Raw genomic sequence first — 9,966 nt, 5'->3', positions numbered from 1 at the left:
ATGTTACTACCTGACTGTGAGGTTCAAGTTCTGAATATGTTACTACCTGACTGTGAGGCCTGGAGTAAATAAGTGAATGAATGAATCAATCAATCAATAAAACACCCAGCTCTTCTGTGCCAGCACTTTCTGAGTCAGTCCTCAACTGGCTAAGTGGACACCCCTTCCACATAGTTTGGGAGTTCATGGTATCAGCACTTGCTGCATAAATAGAACCCCCCAAGCTTAGTGGCTTGTAACAACCACCATTTATTTAGGTCATGCTGCTGTGAGTCAGCAGTTTGGGCTGGGTTCTGCTGGGTGGTTCTTCAGTGTTGACTGGGCTCACTCATGGATCTGTGGTTAGCTGCCAGGCTGACCCCACTGAGACAGTGTCTCTGTTCCATGAGGTTTTCATCCTGCAACAGGCTAGCCCAGGTAGTCTCTGGAGTTCAGGACTAAGGACACAAAACCTTTTCAGGCCTAGACGTAGGCCTGTCATGGTGTCACTGCTGTATCATCCTGTAGGTCAAAGCAAGTTGCAAGTTCAGCCCAGACTAAAGGAGTGGAGAAATAAATTTCACCTTTTGATGGGAAAAGCAGCAAAGTCACATTGGAAAGGCTGACTGAAGATACAGGGGTAGAATAGTTTTGGCCATTCTTGCAAACAATCTGCTACACTTATAAAATAATAAGTTCAAAATCCCCTGGAAGAGCAGAAAGTTTTTAGTGCAAAGAAAGATGCAAAGGACAAAAATCAGGTTAATCCTGCAATCCCAAGGAATGCATTGAGAATGTATTTGTCTGTGTAATCCAATCATTTCCCAGGCTCATGTAATGGTGTTTTGAGTAGAATAGGAACCAGAATTTGAATGACCAGATGAACACAATTAGATGAGAATCCTTTTTCTGGTTGTCTATTTGCAGCCTCTGAGAAGTGAAGTCTCCTGACTCATCTGCATTTGAGTTTGGACACATGCTAATGGGACTAATGAATGTAGATAGCTTGGATGGTGGTCCAGTTTTGAGGACCCCATGACAGGGGATGGCATCTTACATGGTAAACCAAATGTCTGACAGCATAAACAGCACAAGGAGAAGGAGCTCTGGGTACTGCATAAGGGATTTTAGAACCTACCCTATCTCACAGTGGCATATGTGTTTTCTGGAAGAAAGGAGTCATAGCTGTCAATTGAAGGGGAGATATCTCTAAACTCGAATGCTTCAGGGTCTTAAGCAACTTTGCTATGTGACCCCTCTAAGTGAATGTGATGCAGAGAGTATGTCATTCATTTTTTTCCAGTTGACGAGAGGACTTGCTGGCTACCAGTAGCTGGTGCCAGGAGAGATTTGGGGCTCTGGAGGATGGTGGATTTTCAGCTACATCAGCGCCAGCAAGGAAACAGCACAGTTTCAGTGCAAAGAGCTGCAAAATCCCAGCCTTCCCAGCCTCACGGCACCTGGGTCTCTTTCACAGATACACGCAAGTGCTCTTAGGGCTGGAACTGGCCTCCAGAAATGTTGACCAGTTGTCATCCTAACCAGCAATCTACCAGAGTGTTTATTTCTCTTCTGTTTTGCCAGCTCTGGACATTCTCACTAAAAAATAAAACAAATCCTGCATGGCTTTAAGAAGTCTCTTTATGCATGCATACATAGAAGCCGAAGAGTTTAAAAGCCATTCCGATTGGGCAACAATTTGGGAGATAAATGATGACAGCCACATTATGGGGCATGGCCAACCGACTGCCATCCTGCTTGGGAGTGTCGAGCAAGCTGCACACATTTTAATGTTCACTCGGGACAGCGTTCCTCTCTTCCTCTTCAATTACCCAGCATGGTTACATGGTGCTTTTCACTCACCAAGGCCTGGAGGTTAACGACTCCACATGGCGCTTTTTACCAGCAGGAGGTGTGCCTTGGCAGTCCTCAGCCTTGCATGTGGCCTGCCCAGATGGGTGGCACATCCCGCCCTTGCTGGCTGCTGGGTTTCAGTTTGTTTTTGTTTATGTTGGCTCAATTTCAACAGAGCCTACAGATGTGGTCAAACTGGAAAGCGGGTGGGGGGCTAGATGCAAAGAGGGGGAATAAAGGCGCCAATCACTTCTGATAGCATCTGATCTGACCAGAACTTTTTGAAGGGGGCAGTGAGAAAAGCCAGGCTTGGTCTGGGCCTCTGCTGCTTTCTATTTTTGGTCTCGTCTCCATCCCACCTAGAGGGGGGAAAGCCCAGACTCTGGGGCTCACCTTAAAGAGCCCCGCAGAACTTGCTTGAAGCAGCTCTGATTTCCAGGCCACAGGCAAGAATTGCTTGGTTCACTGGCCTCTTTTCTTAGGGCTCTGTGGGACTGGCTTAGTCCTGATGAGAGCTGGCAGACAGAGAGAGAGAGCAGGGTTGACAGAGAGCTGACTGCTCCTCCCCGCACAGACTTTTCACCTGGGAGGTAAAAAGCATCCCAATTAGCTGCCACAGCAAGGCTGAGCTTGGAGCTCACAGCCCATCTTGTCACCTGCCTTCCCTGGTGGCAGAAGCAGAAGCAAGACTGGGGGCATGGCAGGCGGATGGGGGGCTGTAGGCAAGGGGTATGTGGGAGGACCCAGTTCCTGGAAGAGGCTGCACATACTCTGGGGTTTCCACAAAGCCCTGGGGATCCCTACTGGGACAAACCGTTGCCCCAGCAGGCTTGGGGAGGGGCAATGAAAGAGTTAAGGCCCCCACTTCTTCACCCACCTCCCTGCTCCTCTATGACTGTTCCAGTGGGCTCCCCTTCCTTCTGGGGCTCCTGTGGCTTCCACAAGGAGCCAGGCAGGGCCCTGCCCTGGCTACATCTGCCAAATGCAAATAGTTGCTAAAGTTATTTAGTGTGTCCTCACGGCTCCTTTTTGTCACTGGTGTTCCCTAGGCAACCGCTGCTGGAATGCAGTCAACTTCTAGAGGTTCTTCACAGGCAGGAATAGAAAATGGCTCTTGCTCACTTCTTGTTTGGGGGCCTCTCTGGGTGGGATACTTACATGGGAAACTAGAGTCCTTGTTTTCTTATTTGAAAAGAGGACATCAAGAGAAATCTGACCAAACCACCCCACAGAAGTGGAGGAGGTGGAAACTCAGGATCCCTTTGCTACTTTCTCTGGATGGAGGTAACCAGGGCTACAGAGAATGGCCTTCAATGTGTTTATTTCCTTCTGCCAAGACCTTTCCACAGGCATGTCCTTCTCAGAGAGTAAGAGAGGTTTTTCTCTTCTTTCTGAAGATTATACACATCAGTCAATTTTATCTTAAAGCTATATTTCTCATATAAGCAAACAATTATTATAAAAATTAGAATACAGATAAGTATAAAGAAGAAGGAAAAACCCTATGCACATTTCCCATAATCCCGTCACCCAGAGATGATCACTATTAACATTTTGATTACATGCTCATATTGCATAAAAGCCTTATACAAATTACCCCCCAACTCAATGGTTTCACAGTGGTTCTCAAACATCTTTGGTCTCAGGATTCTTTTACTCTTATAAAGTCATTAAAGACCTCAAAGAGCTTTTGTTAGGTGAGCTGTATCTATCAATATTTACTGTATAGGAAATTAAAGCTAAGACAATTTTAAAATCAAGAATGCATATACATCTATTAGCTATCAAAGCAATGATGTTATTACACATCATATAACCTCTGGGAAAGTCCACTGTACCCTCATGAGACTGAACAAGGCAAATAGCATATTAGTAGTATTACCAAAAGAGTTTGGATTTTGCAGACCTTCTAATAGGGCCTTGGGGAGTTCCCAGGAGTTCCCAGACCCGGGACCACACTTTGAGAACTGCTGATTTAAAAAAATTTAGAATTTACTATTTCTTATGAGACCTCTGGTCAGCTGGAGGGCTCTTCGGATCTTGGCTGGGCTCACTGGTGTGTCTATAATCAAGTGTGGCAGGTGGGTGGCTCTGATGGACTCGATTGACTCCTTTACGTATTTCAGTTAGTTCGTTAGAGTCAGGTCTAAGGTGGCCTCAGCTGAGATTGCTAAGCTCTCCTCCATGGGATCTCTCATTCTATCTAGTGGGCTAGCTTGGGTTTGTGCACATGGCAATGTCAAGATTCTGAGAACTAGAACAAAAGCAAGAGCGAGAAAGCAGGGTGGGTGGGGAGGGGGAAGAGAGAGAGAGAGCGAGAGAGAGAGATAGAGCGAGAGAGAGCAGGAGTGCTCAAGGCTTCTTGAGGTCTAAGAACAGGAGCATTGTCAATTTCTCTATATTCTATTGATGAAAGTGACTCACATGGCAAGGAGGTGCAAAATAGACTCTACCTCTTATTAGGAATTGTGGCAAAGTCACATTACAAGGGGCATGGATAAAGGGAGAGGAATGATTGTGGCTGTTTTTGCAATCTACCACATACCTTATGTTTGCTTAATGGCTGCATTATTTTCCACTGAGTGGTCATGCTATAATGTACCCAGTCCTAATTGCTGGACATCGAGGTTGATTTTAATTTTCTCCTAATACGAATGAGGCTAGAATGAGCATTCTTGTGCATGAATTCCTAAAAGGGTAATTGTAGCAACAAAAGGTATGAGCTTTGTGAAGGTTCGTCATCCATTCTGCCAAATCTCTCCCCAGAGAGCCCACACTAGTTTATGTTCTCACCAGCAAGGGAGGAGACTGCCTGTTGAGAGACTGATTTCTGCAAGGGTGTGTGTGTGTGCGAGATCAATCACTTGTTAAAAACTGTTCCTTACACGGAGTGTAGACAAGGCCTGTGGTCCTCAGTAATTAATTCTGCTCAGTGAAGAGCTACTCTTCAGCCTCCTTTATAGAAAGGCCACAGCTTGAAGAGGCTGCTGGGAAGGAGGCTTGTTCGTAGACTGCTGGTTCTGAGTCGACCTGTGGGTACCACTTTCCTTTCTAGTCCTTCACTGGTCTTAAATAGTTATTTGTTAGAGATTCAAGATGCATCTCTTCCCAAGAGAACAAGAGCTATCTTTTTTTAAGTCAAGAGTGCTGGAAATGGGGGACTTAGCTCAGGAATGGAGTCCTTAGCCCTTGGGGAAACAAGTTGACCTTGGTTGTGTGATGGTGAGGCTCTGTGTACAGGCCAGTTGACTGTGGGCAAAATCCACAAATCTGAGGTTAACCCTGTGTGCCTTACCCACTGATATGGTTTGGCTGTGTTCCCACCCAAATCTCATCTTGAATTGTGGCTCCCATAATCCCCATGTGTCATGGGAGGAACTTGGTGGGAAGTAATTGAATCACAGGGCAGGTCTTTCTCATGCTGGTCTTTTGTTAGTGAATTAGTCACATGAAATCTGATGGCTTTATAAGGGGGAGTTCCCCTACACAAGCTCTCTTGCCTGCCACCATGTGAGACATGACTTTGCTACTTGTTTGCTTTCTGCGAGCCTCCCCAGCCATGTGGATCTGTGAGTCAATTAAACCTTTATCCTTTATAAATTACCCAGTCTCAGGTATCTTGCCTGCCACCATGTAAGACATGACTTTACTATTTCTTTGCCATGACTGTGAGGCCTCCCCAGCCATGTGGATCTGTGAGTCAATTAAACCTCTTTCCCTTATAAATTACTCAGTCTCAGGTATCATCATTAACAGCATGAGAACAGACTGATACACCCACTTTTCCTACTGTTCCACTCTGTGATTCCTAGTTTCCGCAAGTCTACAAACTGCTTAGTCCATATGACCCTGTGTGACGTTTTGCTTTATTTCTTACCCATGTCCCGCATGTCTTCTTGCCCCTATGGCGCTGCAAGCCCCTGCTCACTGGTTTTCAGAAGAAACTCTGTTGAGTGGTTTTCAGAAGAAACTCTTTTGAGTAGTTTTCACTTGGCGTCTCTGCTTCTTCTCTTCCCTCAGACAGAATTCCTATTCCAACCCTTTTTTTCATTCTTCACCTGGCTAATTAATAAGCATCCTTCAAAACCCAGCCAGAGGAACTCCAAACGTTCACCTGTGAGGATGTGTAGAGACTCCCAGTCCCTGAATTGAGTCATCTAGTCACAGCAGTGGTGGAGGAGATGTGGGAGCCCTGGTTCTTGCTTTACCCTAGCTGTGTGACATTTGACAAGGCAAGCGACCTCTTTGCACTCCAGCTTTTCTCTTCTCTAAATTGAAATTGACGTTAGATTTACATTTCATTTCCAGTTACTGCATTAATAGAAGTATGTGCCATTGTAATTACTACAAATGCAAAACAAGTGTTATTTTTTTTGTAAAGTGCTACCTTGTGTTCCCTTGAAAAGCAGAGAATAAGACAAGGGCTTGTATGCAGATAATGTATTTTGAAGAAGGGATTTTTGGGAAACGGTGTTGGGGGCTGGGGGAGAGAGCAACAGGGATTGTAGTCCAATTTAGGCACATTAATGAATGTGACAGCAGTGTGGGCATGGGTCCCCCTGAGGAGCATCGTAGAATGCACCTGAGCGTGGTCTACTCAAGACACAGAAGACAGAAGTATTTTTCCCCACACTTGTTAAAGTTGCTCCTGTGGCTTGCACCCAAAGTGTTGCTGGGCTGGGGCAGCAAATGGCCAAGCAGGTCTCTAGGGCACCTACACAGCAGCAGAGGGGCCCTGAAGAACCTTGCGTGGTTGAAGTAAAGGACCTTTGGGTTGCCACAGCTCTGGAGGGAACAAAAAGCTGAGCTGTAAGAGTGAGATGGTGTGTAAAAGACATTTGTCATCTCTGAATCCTGAACTCTAGGCACCGTGCCTGGTGTGGAGTGGGCATCCACCCACATGGTAAATGTGAAATGGAGGGAAAAGTTCCTGTTGTATTTGTTCACGGCCCTCAGCCCCTGGTCACGGCGGCCAGATGTTTATCTTCTGCCTTTTCTTATTCTATGGTGCTCATGCCTCTTTGGGTACTGGAAAGAGAAGGGGCTCTGCTTATGGAATAAGATTGGTTGAGCTGATCTCAGTGAGGGGGTTGGGTTAAGTGAGGGCTTTTTCAGTTGTATACTCCAGGCTTGTATGCAGAACACAAGAGAACACAAGATTTTCCACCTTGTGGAAAAACCTGCAGGGTTGGGTGGGGTGACCTGGGTGGATCAGGAAACATTTCTTCTCCCTTTCCCATCTTCCATCCTTCCTTTATTCCCTGTGCTCCATTTACCCTGAACCTAATACCTGAGAATCATCTGAAATAGCAGCAACCAGCCTTTGTAAAGCATGGCATTTGGCAAAATGTGTTCCATGGAATTCCAGTTCTGTTCTCCTCCCCCTCATCAACCAGAGCAGTTCCACTTTTGCCTCTTTTATATACTGAGATTGCATGTGTGTATCAGCTGGGATTTGGCTGCAAGCAACAGAAAGAAACTTCTTCAACTAAAAAGAAAAGAAATCTATTGGAAGTGTTATGCAAACCAGAGGTCTATCGCCAAAGAGGTTCGGAGAACAGGGAGTTGAGCAAAGTCCATACGCCCGTCTGCTGGGGGACTTCTCACGGTCTTCAGTCTGCTGACACAAATGTCCAAGAGAGAAGTATCTTTTGCAAAGTTTTCCAAATTCATTACCTCAATTCCAAGATGTGCTGATAGTAAGATGTATCCAGAGTTTAATAATAGCCTTCTAGGGTTTGAACTAAAAAGGAACACTATTATATCAAGTGTGCAAATTGATTTTAAGAAGCAACGTGATTTCACAACTTTGTTTATTTGTTTTAAGGCAACATAGGCAGAATACTTACTATGTGCCAGACACTATTTTGAGAGCTTTTATATAAAATGACTCACTTAATCCTGTCTTTTGAGGTGAATGTGGGGCCAGGAGGAGCCTGAGAATGCACTTCTCAGATCTCTTACTGCAGGGGCATAACTGAACAAGGGTCCTGGCTGCTGCATTTTAAATCCACCTCCACACTGGGCAGGGGCCTTGCTTTCACAGGCTGCTCTCAGCCAATGACTGAGCACACCAGGGAGACTGAGATAGGTCCCTTCCAGGGAGATGCAGGGCTCCATTGATGCAACCACTTTGACTCAAAAACTTCTCAAAACTTTGCCAAAACTTTCCTAGAACTGCATTGCAATTTAGGCTATTTCTACCCAACCTTTCTTCCTTCCTTTTCTTTTTTTGTAGAAATTCGGTCTACATTGAGGTTTTACAACCTTTCCAGCCTCCTCCGGCTTCTCCCCATACTCTTTTCCCAAACAAATTTCTTGTACTTCTAATCTCATCTTGAACTAACACAGATCTTTTATTTCATTTCCAGCTTATAGATGGAAAGTTGAGGAGAAGAATGGTTAAGTATCTTGCTCGAGATCAGATGGCTAGTAAGTGGCAGAGCTGATAATCAAACCAGATTTCAGAGGACTTGTTCTTATTCACTTGATGACACAACCTTGCATTTACTATTAATACGTGAAAAAGTAAGAAAGTGTATCTTAGGATCTAGAAAATCAGAGATGTGATTAAGGGACTCATTGTTTTTAAAACTTTTACCTTAGGCTCACGTATACATGTGCAGGTTTGTTTATAGAGGTAAAGTTGTGTCACAGGGGTTTGGGTGTATAGATTATTTCATCACCCAGGTACTAACCAGGTACTAAATCTAGTATCCAATAGTTATGTGTTCTGATCCTTTCCTTCCTCGTACCCTCTATCCTCAAGTAGGCCCCAGTGTCTTTTGTTCCCCTCTTTGTGCCCCTTGATTCTCATCATTTTGTTCCCACTTATAAGTGAGAACATGCAGTATTTGGTTTTCTGTTCCTGCATGAGTTTGCTAAGAAAAATGGCCTCCAGCTCCATCCATATCTCTGCAAAGGACATGATCTCGTTCCTTTTTATGGTTGCATTGTATTCCATAGTGTATATGTACCACATTTTCTTTATCCAACCTGTTCACGAATGGGCATTTAGGTTGGTTTTATGTCTTTGCTATTGTGAATAGTACTGTCATGAACATATGCGTGCACATATCTTTTTGATAGAATGAGTTAATTTATTTGGGTATATACTGAGCAATGGGATTGCTGGGTTGAATGGTAGTCCTGTTTTTAGATCTTTGTGGAATTGCCACACGGCTTTCTACAGTGACTGAACTAATTGACACTTCCACCAGCAGTGTATAAGCATTCCCTTTTCTCCACAACCTCGCCAGTATCTATTATTTTTGACTTTTTAATAGCAGCCATTCTGACCGGTGTGAGGTGGTATCATTATGGTTTTGATTTGCATTTCTCTAATGATCGGTGATATTGAGATTTTTCTCATATGCTTGTTGGCTGCATTGATAAGAACAGATATTACACTTGATCTTAGCCAAAAGGCTGCAAAGCAATGGGACTCATTTTTTTTTTTTTTTTTACAGGGCATGTATCAGTCTAGGATTCTGAGAGCTATGCCTTGGGAAATGCTGGCAGAGTCCATTGAGATGTATATATCACTATGACCTAAAGGTGCCATGGCACCAGTGTGCCTACATAGCCCAGCGGACTGGAAGAGCAGAGATGACGAATGAGCCTGATGTGGTGAAGGAGTCCTCCAAGGCTCCCCTGCTGTTGCTGTTCATTGTGACCTGGGAGAAGTACAGAAGAGACCACTTTATACCCTTGAACTCTGCATGGCCCCTGAGCTTCACTCTGGGGTCTCCATGTCTCCCATATTCTGGTGAGGCAGCTACCGTGGTGTGGTAGAGAGGCCGTTGCCTGGGAATAGAAGACCATCACTAAGCAGTGCTGGGGTCTCGGCAAATCAGTGTGCTTCCCTTGCTTCACTTTTCTCACTTCTACAAAGAGGATGGGATGAGACCAAGGGTTTGACACTAAGCTCTCTGAGGCCTCGGTGGAGCTCTAGAGACGACAGGAAGGCTGTTGTTAGGGGTATGATTCAAGGGAGGAACTCCTGCCCACTCTTCCCCATTTCAACAGAGTATCTCTATTTTTTAATCTATTTTAAATATGAGGGTTCTGTGAGTTTCAGTAAGCATTATTGGTTGCAAGCTATAGAAACAGACTTCTCTAGCCAGAGAAAGG

General features: G+C 44.8%; 1 pseudogene; it reads right to left on the bottom strand.

Annotated features, from left to right (window-relative positions):
- Nucleotides 1-9,151: 9,151 nt before the first annotated feature.
- On the bottom strand, nt 9,152-9,273 carry LOC116559623 (annotated as a pseudogene).
- Nucleotides 9,274-9,966: the final 693 nt, after the last annotated feature.

The sequence above is a fragment of the Sapajus apella genome, unplaced genomic scaffold (genome assembly GCF_009761245.1).
Source record: "Sapajus apella isolate SASKATOON/1434 unplaced genomic scaffold, GSC_monkey_1.0 scaffold23, whole genome shotgun sequence".
Taxonomy (NCBI): domain Eukaryota; kingdom Metazoa; phylum Chordata; class Mammalia; order Primates; family Cebidae; genus Sapajus; species Sapajus apella.
The sequence above is the reverse complement of the archived record's forward strand: the minus strand, read 5'-3'. Positions and strand labels throughout refer to the sequence as shown.